Consider the following 12,102-nt stretch of genomic DNA (forward strand, 5'->3'; position numbering starts at 1 on the left):
TTGTGGAAGATAATGGAATTTTAAGGTTTGTTTTAGCACCACTGGAGTAAATAATTTCTCATCAACATCAACATCTGCAGGACTGAAATAGCAAAATTCAAATGGCTTACAGCTGTCATCTTGCCCTCTAGTGGTATTTCTTTACAGCCACCGCTGATGAAAAACCAGTATTTTAAATTTATGAAAAATATAAACTGACTTATGTTGCAGCTGGAGAAGCAAATATCTATAAAAATGCCTAACTATTCTAGTTTCACCTAGCATATCAGGCAAGATAAAGATGCTACAAAAGCTCTGAAAACTTCACAAGAAAGTTTGAAATTGAAGGTTTGGCAACTCAGGTAGCTTGATATATTTTGTTGATAAACAATACTCCCATTTTCTTCAACTTCTTCTCCAGTGTTTCAATGTCTTTCATCCCTCATACGAATATACTAAGATTTTATTTCCTGTGCAGGGGCTATGATGTCAGACTTGTTGCATCACTAAATATAACACAGTTTTGCAAGGACTGGGAGCAAAGGCTAAAAAAACCATCTTGACTGCAGGAATTGCTGCCTTTGATTTTCTGCAGGTGTCTCTCTGGTTTCTTTACAGGATGCAGAGAGACAATCCTGAGATTCAAAACCTCCATTAAAGTGGAGAAGACAGAGGTCTTTGCAGGCTTATGGGGGAAAAAGTGGCCAGATACTGTTAAAGAACTTCTAGTCAGGCTGAGCCAAAGTTGATTTACAGCAGAGTAAAGGGATGCTGCATTGATCTCATTTATTTTTTACATCACTTCTGCAGTATGTTAAGTGCTTCTTATCTTGCAAAATATTTTGGTATCTACTTGCACTGTTCTGCAGGTAAAATCAAAAGGGGCTGGGGAAAATCAAGAGAAAGATAAGTTGTTCTTCTTAGGCACAAAAGACACTAGAAAGTAAGTGTGAAATCCTACAGCAACCTAGGAATTAAATCTCTTTCTTAAGCCTTGTCATGTGTTTCTACCTTATTTTACATCAGCCTAGAATGATTAGGCAGAGGTTTGTGGAGCTGATCTAACTAAAGCCCAACCTAGCACAAGAGTAGATGACTTCTTTACAACTAAATCAGGTCTCCTATCCAATTCATCAGGTAAATCTTAAGACTGGTTCAAGAAAGGGAAGAGCTTCCCAGAAAATCTGGACTTTGAGCACCTTCATCTGCAAAGGTTCTGACTACAAAATCTGACAGGTCTATGAGACCTAAGCATGCAATAGCATCAACTGGTCTAGGATATTTTCATTTTTACAGACTGAACTCAAGATAGATAAACAGTCTGATCTTTACAATGCACTAAGCATGCATGCTTAACAAGTCTCAAGGCTAGCAACTTAAATCCATTGAACCATTCCTTAAAATATTTTTAAAATTTTGTCTGGACCACAATTGGAGTACATTACTGCTGGAGGCAATGCCAGTGTATACAGTCTATATATGTATGTATGTGCATGTATACTTATTTTATGTATAAGGTATATATGTAGATATTATATATTCTTGCTCATACTCAGATATAACCCATGCAGCACTAGGACTACTTATGCTAAGAGACAGGAAGCTATCATGCAGTTATCTACAGGTTCTGGATAGTAAATATTCTTGAACAAACAAGTGTGGATGTAATTTTATATTAATAAAAACAGAAAAGGAAGGAACGAAAGTGCTATGCCTAACATGGGAGACAGCAAAAAGAAGATCTAAAAAAAGGCTGTGGTTATGCATAACTGACCTCAAGAGGCACCTTACTGATGGTTGTGTCTTCTCTGAAATGAGTTGAACTTCGCTGAAACCACTTAACCTGCTTCCTTTTACCTGTACTGCTTCTGTAGGACTATCCCAATTCCAGTATGACCCTGGCAAAGTCACTGTGGTCAGATGGAGCTCAAAGCTCCATGGTGAGTTCTGTGGCTCTAAAGGTAAAAGCCTACACAAAAAGAAATAATGGTCTTGCTTGGTCTTCGCTGTAGGACAGAAAGGGCAGCAGACTTTATTTCTGGCCATCTAACCTTTGGCTTTGTTTAAAAGCTGAGAAGACACCACCAGTCAGTCTCTCATGTCCTGGCCTGACAGTAGGAGACAGATTTAACCTTTGGCTTACTGAAGCCCCTGGGGACCTTGTTTCAGTTTTGAGGACTGTGTTTCTATGAGCAGAGGTAGCCATTATATAGCAGAGAAATACGGGACAAGTGATTAACATGTGCCAGATCTGTGGAGAGCGGGTAGGAAGTGTTCATCTGCATATGCTGTAAAAGTTCATTAAACACAGTAAACTGCCTGCAAAATCTGCATAGTAAAAAGATGACATTTCTTTTTTCCCCTCTCTGTTCAAGGGAGACACAGACCACTGAATATATCTCAGCAGTCACCATCTTAAAAGGATTCTGTTCACTACAGAGCAAGTACCTGGTAACACTTCAGTGGGGTTAGGCTTTTGCCTTGTGCTTATAAGATGCTATCAGGCAATTAATTCCAGAAATCAAAAAAATATATTCCTAGACAAGAAGAAAATTTCCTTCAAGATTTTATGCAGCAAATCTTGCACTGTTATGTTTGCTCTACATAACTTATACATATGTAGAGTCATGTCATGGCTAGGCTTCGTGAACGAAGATTTGGGAGTCATGTAAGTGCAAGAGAAAGTATCGGAACGGCAACCTTCAACATGGCTGTGAAAAAAATGTTTTAATTCAATTGTCAAGAGGCAGGATTTCATTGACAGTATCATACAATACAGTTTTGCCATCTAGTTTGGGTGATAGTAGGTTATCTGTCATTTAACATTTGAACTATGTCAGGAAACTGACACGCATTCATAGTTCCACTATGTTACTTCTTCCAAGACAAGTCCTTAAGTGATTTGCCTTCTCCTGCATGTATTTGCAATATATAATTATTTTAAACAAGAAAGAAGACTATGCCTCTGTACATCTTCTTTTGACAGTAGTCATCTTGGATTTCAGTAAAAATTACTCATATTGAAAGGGATGTGTTACTGTAACTCAATCGTGTTTATATGCCCCAAAATATCAGGTGCTGTGGGTGGCGGGGGAACCTCCACCAACATGCTGATTTGTTCTGTTACTACATGTTCTTTGAGATTATCAACAGCCTGAAAAAAATGACTGCCATATGTCTATACTCAGCCATTCTCCATTCGGTTGAATGGACAATTCCTATTTTATGGAGCTCAGAATTTTACTCTCATGAATCATGCTGAATGGAGAGACTTAGTACCCAAGTAAATCCAATGATCTGAAGCCAAGCAGGACAATTATAATCATCTATCTGACCTTCTGCACCACATAAAATTCTATTTAGTCAAAGCTCAGTCAATTTGTGGGTAAATCAGGCTATTTATTTAGGAAGCTATCTGCCCTTTTAGTCAGTTACAGAGAGCCTGAAAGTCAGGGGCAGAGCATCCAACATGTTTCTAAAGAAAATCAAATCAAGCATCAGACATAGCTATGCAGTCTCAGCCATATACTTTTGGGAATGCTGAGAGAAATCACAGTTTTTGCAGTAGTGTATCAGGAATATATCCTTAGATACTGTGCAACATTGCTGGAGAATTTCAGGTTCTCTCTGTATCCTCTTATTTTCTCTCTCCTGCAGTCACATCAAAACATAACATTTTCTATAAAGTAAAGGAAATGATCAGTACAAGGAAAGTTTAGCATATCAACTAGTATGGCACGTCAATTTATGGCATGTCAACTTACAGTAGTCGGATCAGCTGCCTGCAGGAATACTTCTGGTCCCTTCACTAATTTGTTTGGGAGCAGTATCTCTATAGTCATTGTGAATACCTTTTCTAGTCTGACATATTACATCAAAGCACAAATACAAATGTGGCTTTGTTATCTACAGCAACAGGATACATCACATTAACTCTATTTCTTACTGGATAAGAAAAGATAAAGCCCAATAAGATTTGATGAGATCTTAAATGCTGCCATGGTGGGAAGTCCAGGTTTCTAGCATTTTCTCAGGTTTTCGTGCCATACTTTGATGACATGAGATGGGAATCTCCTCTACCATTGTTTTTTCCTCTCTTTTCTTGTACCCCATCCATCACTACATGCTATGCAGAATAAGTTTCTTCTGTCAAATCAGGATATTATCACAATCTGCCACAAACAGCTGTTGTCATTTTGCAATCCCTGCTGCTCACTATGGTGCTCAGAACCGCCTCACTCCAGTCAATATTATCACTAGTCCAGTTTCAAGGCAAGTAATATTATTTGTTACTATGTCAACTTCTCTTCATCCCCGTATTCATGAATTTCATTAGACTTCAATACTACCGGAAAGACAATGTCTGCCCTTGAACCTATAAACTGTTTTGGTAACTCATAATATGCTGCAAAGCCTTTCAGAAACCTCTGCCTTCAATAACAGATCATAGGCTGCACCTTGATATGGGCCACGGTCTATGAGAACAGTGAGTGCAAAGCTCATTTTCAATCTTCTCTCTTTTCACCATACAAGAGTGAGCCATCCAGAAGATACAAAGCAGCTACACCAATCCCACCAGCTGCTCACAGCTGCTGAGGGGAGACAGGGGCAGGGGAAGAGAGAGGCAATTCCCCTGGGGGATGCCAATGTGCACAGAACAGGGCTCCATGGAACAGGGGGCAATGGCACCTGGAGGACAGGGAACTTGTTAGAGGAGGACTGTGGGTACAAGGAGCTGGTCAGGCAGTGATACAAATAAGCAAGGAAAAACCAGGTACAGGATTTTGGAGGGGAAATGTTGGACATTCCACATGTGGATTGACTGAAGTGGAAGTAATTTTTGAGAGGAAGACGGACAGGAAGCATTTTGGCAGAGAGGTGGAAGACAGAGAATGAAGGTTTGGTGCAGGCCCAGGCATCTGTCTGTCCAAACTATGCCAGCAAGGAAACTTGGGAACTGCTAGTTTAGTGAAATGATGAGAGAGTAAGAGTGACCTCTAATCTTGGTTTAAATATTGATTCCATGTATTGCCTTGGGCAAGGATTTGGTTAGATGGGATTAATTATGTCTATCTATCTATTTCAAAGGGCTGCTGCAAGGATTAATTAGTCATTGTTTGTAGGTTTCTTTGAAGATGAAAATGTAGCCATATAATTAAATTAAATCATTAGCCATAAGGTTATATGATTTTGACGTTTTCAAAAAATGCATAAATTAATACCCTAACATCTACTTCCATTTTATTCTTAGGCATATTTGTAATCCCGGATAAAGAATTAACAGTGCCTGTAAGGCATTACTACACAGTGGTTACATGAATGAAATCCATTTTAGAAATAAGGCTATATTAAAATTATAAAGATTAAAGCCATAAAACTTAGGTTTATATATCAAGCTTCCTGTTGATATTCAAAGACTTAGTGAATCTGAGATAAAACAGCAGTGTTTAAAACACTGCTGCTTTAAAATACTGTTTCATCTGTGGAAACCAAATTTCTGGTTGCTTTCCAACAGTTGGGAATTGTAGCTGATGTTCCTCATAACAGCAGTGAAACTCCACTGAAGAGAAAGGAAATACTAATGTACATGTGATAAGGATTACAGTCTAGTCCTGGTGTTGTGCCTGCTGGGGTGACATGATAGCCAACATGCACACATTTCACTATCTTCTCCAGGACGAGCTTGGGCCAGAACACAGGGGAAGGGTGATGGATCTTACCCATCCCCCATTTTAAATGAACTGAAAGATGGTGATACTCTGTTTGGCACACACCTTCAGAAAGCATAAACTATCAAAGACTTACTAAATCAAAAGACACTACAAAATGTTATGTTATTATCTCAGGCCAGATGGGTTAATATCTCCAACAGAATCATGTCTTTGACATTCAGTGTTTGTTTTTTTTTCTGCACACCTGCTCACACAAGATTAACAGAGGTTCCTGTACGGTTTTTCACTATGGTATCACAATGATATCATCGTGATATCATACGAGTAACTTTAAACCTATGCCAGTAACAATTTCTGCTGATATTTGAATTTGTCAAAATAAATTACTCTGAAACCACCATGGAAAATTGCTGTGGAAAGTTTCTAGAATAGACTTGTTACCAAAGATTTTTTTTCCCTTTTTTTTTTTTTTTTAGAATGGATCTCTATTAAATATTTTGTAAAGGACATAACAGCTCCACCACCACACAGTTTGCTTCACTGTAGGTGTTGCTTAGCATTCAAATAATTACAATTACACAAATTAAGTTTTGTTTTGAATTGGTTGTTTTTCAAACAGCTTTTGTGCATTGATTTATTGAACTTGGTGGGGAGGAAGGAGTGAGAGGGAGCGTTAGATTCCTGCAGGGTCCAATCATCCCACCTAACTTTTCATAGCTCCTAATATCCATACCACCCCCTGGCAGGACCCACCTGCTGGTAGGAAAGTGTGCCTAGGGCACCATATTTCTCACTTTAAGTTGCTGGATAGAAAGAGAAGGTAGCAAATGGCTGAACAGAAATAAAGATGACTATGTTTGTATTTACTTATCAAATTGCATGCAGAGAGCTTCCTATACTCTATTATGTCCAGCCAGTACCTCTTGACCATGGAGCTCAGAATGCTGTCCTTATGCAAATCCACCATATCCTGTGGAAGCAAATTCAAAGATCTCAGCCAGGGAGCAGGTACTTCCTCGCTGCATTAACATCTGTTTGGATTAATCCTCACCTCTACAGCCTCTTTTGTTTTGTCCTTCTCACTTCCACCTTGATTCTTGCTCCCCAGTAAGGTACTTATTGATTCTTAATTTATTCAGGAGACAACATCAATACCCACTCTTCTCAAACCTTCATTGGTTTCACCTCTTCAAACAGCCGGTATGCCTATTGGGGCCACATGCAATCATCCCTCTCCTTTCTGCAAGCAGCACCTGTTAAAAAGGACCACTCCTCAGCCTTCACTAAATGTTCAAAAAATCATTAGTCCACACTAAGGCAAAATATTACCACACACTTGGTAAGGGACTATTCATATCTCATCATGAAGCCATACCATACATTGAAACTTGTATTACATACGAGCATACACATCTGCCTATATGCTTTGCCACACTTTGTGTATGCAAAGATATCCATGTATTACCAGCTCTTGCTTGAGACTGTCCTTGGCAGTAATTAACTGTGTGGAAACGGTGAGATTTGGTGTGACAGAACCCTGAGGAAATCTTTGAGGTACACTGTGAAGACTTCTTATATGCAAGACATGACAATAGGTAGTACATATTTCATACAAGGGGGTTTTCCTCAGGATCCTGGGAAAGAAAGCAGTCAGTACTTCCTCTTCTCCTCCAGACTGCCTAGTTACAATTCACATGCCTGTTTGCCTAACACTCTCAATCCAGAGATTTCCTGAGTAAACAATTACAGCAAGTGAACTGGATGCAGAACAGAGGTCTATTTTATAGAAAGATATAGAAAATGGGTGCTAAGCATTCCAGACATAAAAGGGTCTGGTTTTCTCCTACTCTGTACCTGCCAGTTGTCTCATTTATAGAGACACATGCGCACAGCTGGCTCCCAGGTCACTTCAACTACTTTGCAAATCCACATTGATCACTAGTTCAGGAGCCATTACACTCTCTCTTATATAGTCTCACCCACTCCAGTTATTAGCAACACAGCAGGGGCCCCTGTGATCCCCTGGTCCCATGCCAGCAGCTGGCCTCTCAAACTTACATAAATACAGAAAAGAGCCCTGCACGCAGGAACTTAAAAATGGAGTTTAATGAGAGGACAGGACAGATTCTGATGACCCAGTAGAGGGCATGGCCAGAAAAGCCATCTGTTTGCATGCAACTGCCCTCTTTTAGCCCCTTATCTCTCTATTTTCCCCAAGATCTTTTTCCCCAAACAACCTCTATCACTCCCTTTCCCTGCTTGTTGTTCCTTCCCTAAACATCCTGTGATAAGTTTTGCACAATCTCAAAATGCTCTTCCCCGTAACCCATAACGTGTCCTGTACTCCAAGGTAGTGACCCCCCTCAACCTGAGGTGCTGTAGAGACATATTCCCATGTTGAAGACAACACTTTCTCTCTGTATAACACAGCTGACCTGGATCCTGACAAAATGACAGCAGGAAATGGAAGCCTCTGTCCCTTATAGATCCCCTGCCAGCATAGTGTCATCCTGACACCCAAGATGCTGTATCCATGTTCTCAACTGCTCTAGAGCTCTTAGATCTTGCTTGCATCTTACACACAGTGACAGCTTGCTTTGCATTCCTTGGTAACCATGTGGAGGGAAAAAAATGCTAAAGACCCATATAAGAAAAAAATACCAATATGAAGCAATACACTGTGGCTCTAGCCCACTCACCCCCTAAATTCAATACACTAGCATTGTTCAAAATATGTTTATAAGAGCATTAGCTGTTATAAACTTGTTGCCAGCTTCCTTCATATTCTTTTTATTTTTCAGTTCAAAGAGTTGCCTTTGGAATTCTTGCACTGCATTGAGGCCCCTAGCTGGACAATATCTAAACCCAGAGCAGCAACTGCACCCTTCTGAACTGAGACTTTGTTCAGCTAGAACATTACTTATTAATCATCAATTTAGTGCAAGAATACTTTAACTAAAAGATAGATCTGCTTCAGAAAACCTGGCATTATACTTGGCATTTCGTGTTCCAATATATACATGCACGGTGCTGTGATGCACAATTTCTAAAGCTGAGCATTTGCCTGGAAATCATACCCCTGAGATGTGAGGGATGAATGTTTCAGGAGTTTTCCTACCTTGAGACAACTTTCAGCTAGATATGTATATCCTGGACACAATGTCTCCTGTAAAAATAATCTCTCCATACAACAATGGTGCAGCAGGAGAAGAAAAAAAAAGCCCGCAGTCTATAAGTGTCTAAAATTTTTTTCTAGCAGTTACTGGAGATAAATTATCATCTCTGCTTCATCTGGAAACTGAAAATAACTATGTGTCCCTCACCAACCACATTTTTATAACGCAATAATGTCATGCTTGATTTCAGGATTTTCAGAAAGTCTTGAAATGTGTTCTAAAAATCACTGCCAGGCAAATTCTTTGAAAGGAATTTTTTTAACCAATGGTAATGTGCTGTTTTATCACACCAAATGCATTTTGGATATTAATATAAAGTTAATATGATGAAGTTTTATAAAAAGATCTCCATTATTTACAAAAGTTGCTATCAAAGTGACATTCCTCATTTAATCTAAGTAATCATAGCTCTTAGGGTGAAATTGGGAAGCAATATTATACATCTGCTAAAAAAGAAATACATGAGACTATATACATGTAAGAACTTTACAATTTAATAGCATACTTGCATTTCTAACACAAAGACAATGCTCCCTAGGTACAGACTAGAAATCAGATACAAATCACCACGGGTTTGTACATGAACATAATGAACATCGGGTATATTCTTTGAGATATAATCATAACACCCTCTTGCCAAAAAATTGCAACACTTTTTTAAATTATTTCCTCCATAACACAGCCCCTTTTCCATGTGCAGAACAGATCATCTCCTGTTTAAATACCACAATCGTGACTACAAAATACCAAAGTCAGCCAATAATAAAAACACTTACGTGCTGTATATGTTTATAAGAAATAACAAAAATATGAAAGCACTTGCAAAAACAGATTGTACACATTAGCTTCAGGGTAGAAGAGGCTTGCACAATGACAGTCTTACCTTGGTACTGTGATTCAATTTGCAGGAGTCTGTTTTGCCTAGGAATCACACCTGCCTCATCACTTATCTGACATAAAAGAATCACAAGTCATTTTTTGAAAGATACATAAACACCCTAATATGTCATGCCAGTATCACCAGCAATGGTAATAAATATTATCTCTATTTTAATTATTTCTTCCAGATACATATAATTATTTTTTTTTAATTATAAGACAGGCAAGCAGGTGAGGGAGATGATAATAGTTCTTTACATCACATGTAGTATACTATGGTCCATATCCCACTCCGTAACTTTTTTCCCTGAAGCTGAAAGAGAAGAAAGGTGATTAGCAAAGTCCTGGAGTCTCTGGAAAGGAGAAGACAAGAGGAAAGATGGGAAATGATCATACATGGTCTGTATCAAATAACATGCTTAGGGGGAAGCAGGGGTACCTTAGTCAAAGACCAAAAGCGTTTTGTAAAATAAACTATTACAAATTGCCTGGAACATATTTCAGAAATCTAATTTTTTTTTCTAGTGGTGGTACACAGCAGCCTTAGGCAAATTACTTTTCTTTGCATTCTGACTGTAAAATACCATAGAATAAAACAGAATAGACTATTTACAGTGGAAGGGAGCTACAATGATCATCTAGTCTGTCTGACCACTTCTGGGCTGACCAAAAGTTAAAGCATGTTATTAAGGGCATCAAAACAGAGATATTAACACCTTCTTCCTTATGCATTTTCTCTTGGTTATTCACTATTCAAAGTACTTGTAGCAAAATTTTTTGTTTTTCTTCACATGCATGTGTTGAGGATTTAGCATAATGAGGTCCTTATACTGACTAATGTCTTATGGTGTCGTAATACAAACGTTTAAGAATTAGCTAACTTCTATTTACAGTTCCACCACTGACTTCAAAAGAAATTCTGCTATTACAGTGAATGTCTATGCAATTCAACTTACAGATTTAGTAAACCATCAGAATAATATTTACCAATCATTCTGAGACATGGTAATGCTTAACTAAATGGACAGAATACTTTTAGTCCCTACAATAAATGAAGCATGTGAGTCTCCAGAATATTAGTAGCAGCAGCATATCTAGCTGATGTTGACTAAAAAATATATATAAAAAAGCATTATATTTGGAAATTTGATGCCTTCAGGATGGTTTCGATATTCAGAGACACACATACTTTTGTCAATGATTATAAAGGAAGGGAGTGCTTACAAACACTATTTCATTTATTCCTCTTTCTATTCAATTAGATGTGGCCAATATGTTAAGTGTTTTTCAGTAAGAACATAAGACACCAGCAAGGTTGGCTTTCAACGGCATTAATCAATAATGCACTAGAACAGTGGATGATAATAAAAAGGCAGAAGCTACTAGTGGTTAGCGTTGTGCTCTCTGAGACACTGATATCGCATGTGAGAGGCTGTTCAGTGATGGTAACCCTTCTACACCATAGCCAGGACACTTCTCAAGGCCTTTTATCATTTCTCCCACAACTACTACAGCACTATAGAGTTGCAAACTGACTTGTTCTTTCAGGCATTAGATGAACCAATTCAAATAGCCTAGAAATTTCAGGGTATGAGTTCACCTGTGTTGTTCATCACTCCAGAATGACAATTAGGCCTTGGACACACAATCATGTTAATCCGAGAACAAATTTTTTCTGCAAATAAAAGGAAAAAAACCTAAGTACAATGTAAATTCTTGCTGTGAAGCTGATCTGCTTCAAACAAAAAGCTTTACCTATCAGGATATTTCTTCAAACAAGAAGTTACAACAACAAAATCGCATCTTGTCATGATCTAAAACCCTGACTTTTTTTTTGCTTGTTTACAAAGGTGTTCCCCAATTTAGACCAATCGTGCAAACAGTAACCCAAAAGAAAGACTTTCTTCTGCTGCCAATCACTCTTACCCCTATTATCTCTGTAATCACAATCCCTCCTTCCCCTCCAGATACCCCTGTTCTGGCTGCAGCCCAGATTCCACAGTGCAGCATATACAGTTATGAAGTTATCTTCTTCACACCAAAGGCCTCAACGCTGACCCCAGCACTGGTGTCAGCTGCCTGCCTGAGCGAATTGTGAGCTACCACAGCTGGGACAAGCAAGGTCCTCAGTAAAGCTCAAAATAGGTCACTGAAGCTATTTATATTCCCCATAGGTTAACCCACCTCAGTATCTGAACATTAACAGCTAAAAGGAGTCATCACTAGAAGGTATCTGAAGTGCCAGCAGAAACACTAACCAGAGGATGTGAAGAGAGTGCCTGAGAGTACCGAGTGAAAGAGCTACCAAATACTCTGGCAGTGAACAAGGATGCCAGCTGCAATTCCCAAGGAGATCCTGGGAGTAATAAGAGAAAATATCCAGTTGAAGCAGTAGC

Source organism: Manacus vitellinus, unplaced genomic scaffold (genome assembly GCF_001715985.3).
Source record: "Manacus vitellinus isolate BGI_N305 unplaced genomic scaffold, ASM171598v3 scaffold_5_pilon, whole genome shotgun sequence".
Taxonomy (NCBI): domain Eukaryota; kingdom Metazoa; phylum Chordata; class Aves; order Passeriformes; family Pipridae; genus Manacus; species Manacus vitellinus.